The sequence below is a fragment of the Formica exsecta genome, unplaced genomic scaffold, assembly GCF_003651465.1.
Source record: "Formica exsecta isolate Colony F162 unplaced genomic scaffold, ASM365146v1 scaffold13, whole genome shotgun sequence".
Taxonomy (NCBI): Eukaryota; Metazoa; Arthropoda; class Insecta; order Hymenoptera; family Formicidae; genus Formica; species Formica exsecta.
Window position 1 is genome coordinate 255562 of NW_021848632.1, and position 7425 is coordinate 262986.

At 33.6% G+C, this 7425-nt stretch overlaps 1 protein-coding gene across 1 annotated transcript in view; it reads right to left on the reverse strand.

Annotated features, from left to right (window-relative positions):
• The window catches only part of LOC115245752, a gene marked incomplete at its 3' end in the record, with an annotated part of 263500 nt that overhangs the window by 254711 nt on the left and 1364 nt on the right, over positions 1 to 7425 (reverse strand). The window lies entirely within an intron of this gene.

Sequence of the window (7425 nt, forward strand, 5' to 3'; positions counted from 1 at the left end):
TATATATAATTGAATCTAATATTAAGTAGCATTGAAATGCAACCGATCTATCTCACAAATAAAAAAAACTATTAATTTATATTCTTTATTTTGCAATACTTGCTTTACTTTCGCAAATTAGTTGCTTCTAGAATAAATCTTCAACAATATAAGAGTTATATATTATATACATTCCAATCGTATAGAGAAAAATTACAATTATGATACATCAAGAGCAACTTGACATTTTGATTTACAGTAATCTGTTTGATCGCGACAGCGAATCATTCAATCGTCGTTATTGAACGCAAATCATTAATTACGGTCGAGAGAAAAAAGGAAGGGCGGGGGAGAGAATCGGAGATTCTAATGGCAACTTTTGATTCGCCGGGAAATTGCGATAAAAGTAAAACAAGCGCCAGATAAAAGCGCTCTCGTCGCTCGTATGCGGAGCGCGGATAAACAATTTCGCGGAACAAATTTTAATTGCAATTACTTCACGTCCGCGTCGCCGCCAGAGCGTGAATCTGCCGCGCGACACACGTAGTTTTCTGCGTGCGTGCGTGTCTGCCTACTGATGTGGGTTAAACCGAAAATTAAAAAAAAAAAAAAAAAAAAGATGGATAACATTAATTTCGCTCAGGTGCGATGCGTGCATGCGTCACCGGACACGATCGTAGATTGCACGGACTAAAATAATTCCCGCGACGATCAAGAATCCAGAAAATCGAGATTAGAAAACGGGCGGGAAAACCGATAATATTCCACGTGTTCAGTTCACCTTCTGACATTTTCTAGATCGACTAAATAAAAAGTGCGTAAAGAACGTACTTCGATGTTAAGGCAAAGCATGCGTGCGAAATTTCGATGTCGACTCTTTTTTTCCATCCCGCTTTTACACTACGCTTTCGGTTCTTTTCATGCGTGTCTGCCTACTGATGTGGGTTAACCGAAAATTAAAAAAAAAAAAAAAAACAAGATGGATAACATTAATTTCGCTCAGGTGCGATGCGTGCATGCGTCACCGGACACGATCGTAGATTGCACGGACTAAAATAATTCCCGCGACGATCAAGAATCCAGAAAATCGAGATTAGAAAACGGGCGGGAAAACCGATAATATTCCACGTGTTCAGTTCACCTTCTGACATTTTCTAGATCGACTAAATAAAAAGTGCGTAAAGAACGTACTTCGATGTTAAGGCAAAGCATGCGTGCGAAATTTCGATGTCGACTCTTTTTTTCCATCCCGCTTTTACACTACGCTTTCGGTTCTTTTCATGTTCACAATGAAAACACAGCGAAATATATATAAAAGGCAGCTATTTTCGCATTGTGACACGCCACGTTGCACGCACCGCGTTAAAATAATTAAGCGTTAAATATTGCCCCCAGCACATTTACTCATCGATAATAACTGATGTTAACGTTATACTATTACGACCGATGTACGGGAATGGCGTAGCGATGCGTAAAGCAGCCTACACGTTCATCGATGAAAAATCAGCGAGTTAATCTGCTTTTTATCCGCTATCGTGCACATGGATACACGCATTACCGATTATACATTAATATTACATATAAAATTATTTATACTCTCTTTATTAATATTATTATATTCATTATATTCATTATATTAATATTCTCTCATAATAAAACATTTAAATTTAAAAAAATTACGAGTTACATATTCGCACACGCATAAGTAGAATATTACGTCGCGTCATTACGTATTACATTGCACAATTACATTAATATCATATGATATCATTTTATACGCATTACTATCATTAAAACAAATTTCATTTTGAAAAAAGAAAAACGGCGAGTTGTATTCACGCTCGAATTATTTTGCATTATATTCACTTGTACTTGTGTGTGTGTGTGTGTGTGTGTGTGCACGTATAACCGCAGGCATCGTCGTACGTTAACGATGGCATTCCGTTTTGTAACGGAACTCCTATTGTAATTAAATTGGAACTGCGGGAAATGATAACTGACCTGAAATTACGAAGCGTTTGCGTATGCATTTGCGTAGGTTCGCAGCAAATACGAACTCGCCAACGGACGTAATCATACTTGTAACGCTCGCCTGTTCTCGAGGATTTGCACATACAATATAGTTAGCATTCTGTGGTCAGGGTCCTTTATTTGAATCGTCTGCGCAGAGCAGAATTCGGTATAGGCTCCAGCTGACACCGAATTTTACAAATAGCAGACCTAATATCGTAAGGTCACGAAAAGTTAGCCGACCAAAAAGCGAACGATAAAACTTTTTATGTCATTTCAAATTCACCTAATCGTAAAAAATTATATCGAAATTATATCAAAATTGTTAATAGCGTAATTATAAACATTGCATCGGGATATTATCAACGTGATAAAAGCATAAAAGCAATTAAAAAAAGCAAAAAATATAATCACTAATGTCCTTACATACATGAATAAAAAGTGTAGAAATACAAATTTAATGATAACAGTTATCTCGTACTTGTTAATTTTTACTAGATGTTAATAGCAGAGTTATCTTGCACTCAGACGACTATATTATACGATAATTATCATGATATTTGAAATAGCTATTAAAAAAAAAAAAAAAAATACTGTTATAAAATATTTTCTTCTTACAAGAAAGAAAAGACTTAAATATTTTCTTCTCTGTTATAAAATAATTCTTTGTAAGCTAATCATTTATATTTTTAAAAACTTTAATTGACATACACTTTGATCTCGATATGAATGCTTTCTAATGAAAGAAATGCGATGCGAGTATCGAGTCAAAGGGTTACGATATAAGCCGAGGCCGACAGAGTAGTGGAAGTAGCTTATTTTTGGAGCTTTAGACGGACATGACAAATTTACGTAGACGAGCCGGCACCTGTCACAAACACGAAATATATCGATTTACGAATGGACCGCGGACTTTTCCGAAGATATAGACATTCAATTACCTCATGGAAGATATAGGCGCGCGGCAGCCAGTTATAAATATAGTATCCGATAAAATCCCGAATGACATGCAATATTAATGTAATTTTTCGAGGACGCGCATACAAGAATGTTGCATAAATCTTTATACCGCTGCTATATTATTGTATTATACATATGCTATCGTTTATTTCTGTTAGACGCAAACTAAAGAACGAGATTTATGGATTTTCGACTCTACAAAAAGTTTTACAAGCGAATGTTTACGAAGCAATTTGAGATACCAGAAAATTTATATAAAAATCTAAAAGTATAAACTGTGTGTATAAATTTAATCTAATGCATAATCTAAAAATTAGGTTACACGTGTATACATACGCGGGAAACTTAATCATGCACAGTGGAAGGGAAGTACGACGCGAACAGTCACCGCAAAATTAAAGTCTCTTGGGAAATGTGGAAAATTCCACGATACGAACACATGACATTAATTGCAAGTTAACAGCTCGATCGATATGCACGAAAATACAATACATAGCTATACCATTATTGGATCCTAATTAGAGCGCGCATTTTTATACATACATCGACCTGTGCTAGATAATAATCGTAAAGAGGTGAGATATATCCTTAGCGATTTAAATATATTCATTAATAAATATATAAATTAAATTAAGAATTTTTTTTCTCTAACGTTCAAGAAAGATTAATTAATTTAAATATTATCTATATTATAAGTTATAAGATACAATAATCATGAATGCAAAAAAAAGAAAACAGAAAATCTGTAAATCTTGCAAATAATACTGAAACCGACATTAAGATGCGTTAATAGTATCAACGAGTAAAAATATTTAATTTATGACGGCTCAGGAAGTCATTAACATTATTAAACCATTTATAAACACGCACTCGCATCTAGCGGAAATCATATGGTAATAGCAAAACGTCAAACAAAATATAGCAAACATGAAATTTCATCAAACTTCAACGTTTTTAGAGAGAGAACCATTTTATCCTTCAAAATATATTTATAAAATGCTGTATAAAATTGTATTAATGTAATTAATTTCGATATATAATATTTAAATTTATTATAACAAAACTATTTCGAAAAAAATGTGTACAATTTGTATCTTCCTCCAAAATTTTAATTTATTACATTAAATCGTATTTAGAGAAAATATATTCAAAAAATTATAAGTAAATTTTTGTAACACTATAAAAATATCTTAAACAATATTGTATAATTTAAAATGAGACCTCGGATATAAGACACTGTATACGTGAATATAAAGAAATGAATATATTTACCGACGAATGTCAATGAATTCTGCGGTAATGCGAGATACGCTGCGACATATATGAGATATGATATGCGGGCTTACATAACGCGAGCGAAACAGTCGCGGAAGAAGGAGAATAAGACGGAATAAGACTGTTGGAAATGAGAGATCGTGGCCATGCGTCGGGAAACCAAGCCGGTGAGATTGATGAGTCCGTAAGTGGAAGGATCGAAGCGCGCGGAAAAGCATTTGGATGTGCAGAAAGAATACGTTTTCCAAGTTCCCGAGAATAAAACGCAAACGCGCGCGCTATACCAGACGTAAAAAACTTGGCAGAGTAATTAAGCGCGCGAGTAATTACTCCGACCACATCGATACTCGATTTTCTGCCGCGCGTGTTGGCGAGTTCGGCGTTTTCGGTTAAAGGATCAGTGAACGCAAGAAAGAGAGAAAGAAAAAAGTCAAGGACAAAACTGCTTGCTCTGTTTGTGAAAATATGCTACGTAGTAAAATAATAAGAACGATAATTTCACACTGCATTTACAGCGAGATTGCATGATGAAAAATTGTTTGTTTGTTTCAAGTTTTCAGAGTTATTAAACATTTAATTGAAAAGAATTAATTTCTCCGAGATTGGATTGTGTACAATTTGTCTAACTGTTAATTACATCATTTTAATTTTATTTCGCCAAAAATACCTCAAAACTTATTTAAACAATATTTATATCTCCATGTGTGACGTACACGGGATTAAATCAATATTTAAGATATATGTAGAATAAATTTCTAATGGAGAATAAAACGGAAAGATGATACATTACACGTGGCACGCGTTCAATCGAATTTCACGGCGCTCACTCGCACGAAATGCACGTCGCGAGAACGAGTATGGCGGCATTTTACATGCAGTCGTTCAGTGACGATATCAGAAACGCTGCACATGCACATGACGAGCAGCAACGTCACGCGATTTTTGTGGGAAAAAAAAAATAAAAATAGCCATCCATTTCCGGCCGCGACACGCGGACTAATGGCGCACGGCTTTTCATTACGACTATGCATCGTGCGTCGACTGCCGATAGAGCTTTCACCATCGCGCCGTATTTTATAGGACAAATATAAACAAATATCACTAGCTATAAATAGCGCGGGGGGGAAATGCCAACGTAATAACTCACGGATCGGTTTCCTGCGCGAATGTTAGAGATCGATTCGCATTATATTTCGAATCGCCGTCCACGCAACGGTCGTAAAAAAAAATTTATTTAGTTTTGATAAAATCAATAATATACACCGATATAATCTATCTCAATTAATATCTGCACATCAAATTTAGTTATGTATCTAAATAGGAAATTCTGCCGCAAGATTAACCAATTATCCTTTGGAAAAATATGCGAATCGGGCTCTGACCCCGTTTCTCAGAGAGAAGTCAGATTAATAAATTGATACCACAGCTGGCTGGTACTCCTTGGCAACGGGAATCTATTAGGCACAACATTTGGCATCTCCGCGAGCTCTCGCAGATTTTAACGTGATCGTAATTACAAAAGCGATCTTACAAGCGACCGCAGCTATGCTGACATGATATCTTTTTATTGGTGCGCAAAAAGCCGCTCTTATTTACGGCATTAAAGTGGCTTCGTTCAATAATAATTGTTGCACGCGCTCGTGAGATAAGATAAAAAATAATACATCGCGAAGCACATATATGTGATCATAATACACATGCATGGTTTATAATTGAACGGTTTGATTGGAAATAACTTAGGATTGAACTATTAAAATAAATAATTTATGCTATTCGTAGAGAGTATAAGTTATCACATTTCTCTTAATAAATAAATTAAGAAATAAACTTATAATCGTGTATGTAGGGAATATATATTATAGATAGGAGTCTTGTAAAAAAATAACACAAGCTACTTAGTCATAGATGATTGGAATGTTATGCTCACGAAAAATAAGTTTCTTATATTTGATAACGTATCTATTTAAAAAAAAAAAAAAGAAAAACATAAGATGTTGCAATTAATTATCACTCTTAAGAATTACAAATGATATACTAAATGGCAGTTCAATCGCAGTTCAACAGATATTTCTAGACTGTAACAACGAAATATGAAATAATTCGAAGATACTTAATAATGGTGTTAATAATTCATAGATACGTTTATGTGATACAAACAAGGCAAAAATATGTTTGTGTAATTAGAATATAATTAACCGCTCGTAAAAGGTTAACGTTAAATTACTGCGAACTTTGGCGCTCATAGTTTTTGCTATATTTTCCTCGAATCGCAATATGGTGTCAAAGTATACGAGATGTCAATTTTATGGTTTTTACTCTTCTTACGCGGCGTTGCTCAAAGCAAAAAATCTCGAAAAGAGCAAAGGTATCATACACGGTGATTATTCGCAAATAGATATACGCGAACAGCGAGAAAATATCTCTCCTAAAACTAGTTATATTCTACGTGCACGCAAAGATGCATCTACTAAAATTCCGCTCGTTTTATCGGAATTTTGCCAAGAGCAACGCTAACTACGCGCATCACGTCAACAATTACAAATTCATTAAAAATCATTTTATGACGCATGATCGAGAAAATGAATCATCGATTAGCTCTTGATATTTCTAATATTTGGCTGATGTGTATTAGTTTATAATTTCATATCAAATATATGAGAATTAACGCGTTAATTTATTTACATAAATTTTTGGCATAGAAAATATTAATTTACATTTATAATGCTTAAAATTTTAATGAGAAAAATTGTTTCGAGATATCAAATGATCCTCGTTAAAAAAAATTACAAAAACACGAATAAACAAACTTACAATTATACTTCAGATTATTGTTTTTCTCAAAAAAATATGCAATACTTTTTAATAAAAAAATCACATTATTTACACATTTTCTCGATCATTTATTGATTTATGCAATTTAATCTTCAAATAAATCATTTTCTCTCTTTTCATTCCAAAATTAATTCTTAATACCAAGCATAAATTATAGAGCGATACGTAAAATTATACCATGTGTTTTATCTGTCACATTTCATAGATACTTTAAAAAATTTTAATAATTTAATATAATTTTAACATTTCCAATATATATCCCATATAAATTATTTAAGTTTGTTTTTTAATTATTATAAATTAAGAAACGTACGCGTTTCGGGTATTGATGGAAAACATACTCGTCGCGTAAAATATTCCATCGGAGAT